Source organism: Penaeus monodon, chromosome 24 (assembly GCF_015228065.2).
Source record: "Penaeus monodon isolate SGIC_2016 chromosome 24, NSTDA_Pmon_1, whole genome shotgun sequence".
Taxonomy (NCBI): domain Eukaryota; kingdom Metazoa; phylum Arthropoda; class Malacostraca; order Decapoda; family Penaeidae; genus Penaeus; species Penaeus monodon.
Genome location: NC_051409.1, coordinates 14135005 through 14135264, shown reverse-complemented (window position 1 = coordinate 14135264; position 260 = coordinate 14135005). Strand labels below are relative to the sequence as shown.

The 260-nt window shown below is 36.5% G+C and overlaps 1 protein-coding gene across 1 annotated transcript in view; it reads left to right on the top strand.

Annotated features, from left to right (window-relative positions):
* The window catches only part of LOC119588869, a 15889-nt gene that overhangs the window by 891 nt on the left and 14738 nt on the right, over nt 1–260 (top strand). The window lies entirely within an intron of this gene.

The window sequence follows — 260 nt, the reverse complement described above, 5'->3', positions numbered from 1 at the left end:
GTCTTATTTTCTTCGTCTCATTTCCATGTTTATTCTTTCTTCCTTTCCCAGTATTTTCATGAAAAAAAAAATCTAAAAGGAAAAGGCAATGATAGTGAGGATGTCCATGGTCATGAGATAACCATATTTTTTTAAGTGAATGGAATAGTTGTTCTGTGATTAGATATACAGTAACAAGCGCAGCTGGACCGTTGCGAACTAATGCACAGGCATGCGTGTGCGTATGCACTTACACGCAAAAAGAACAGACACAAATAGTA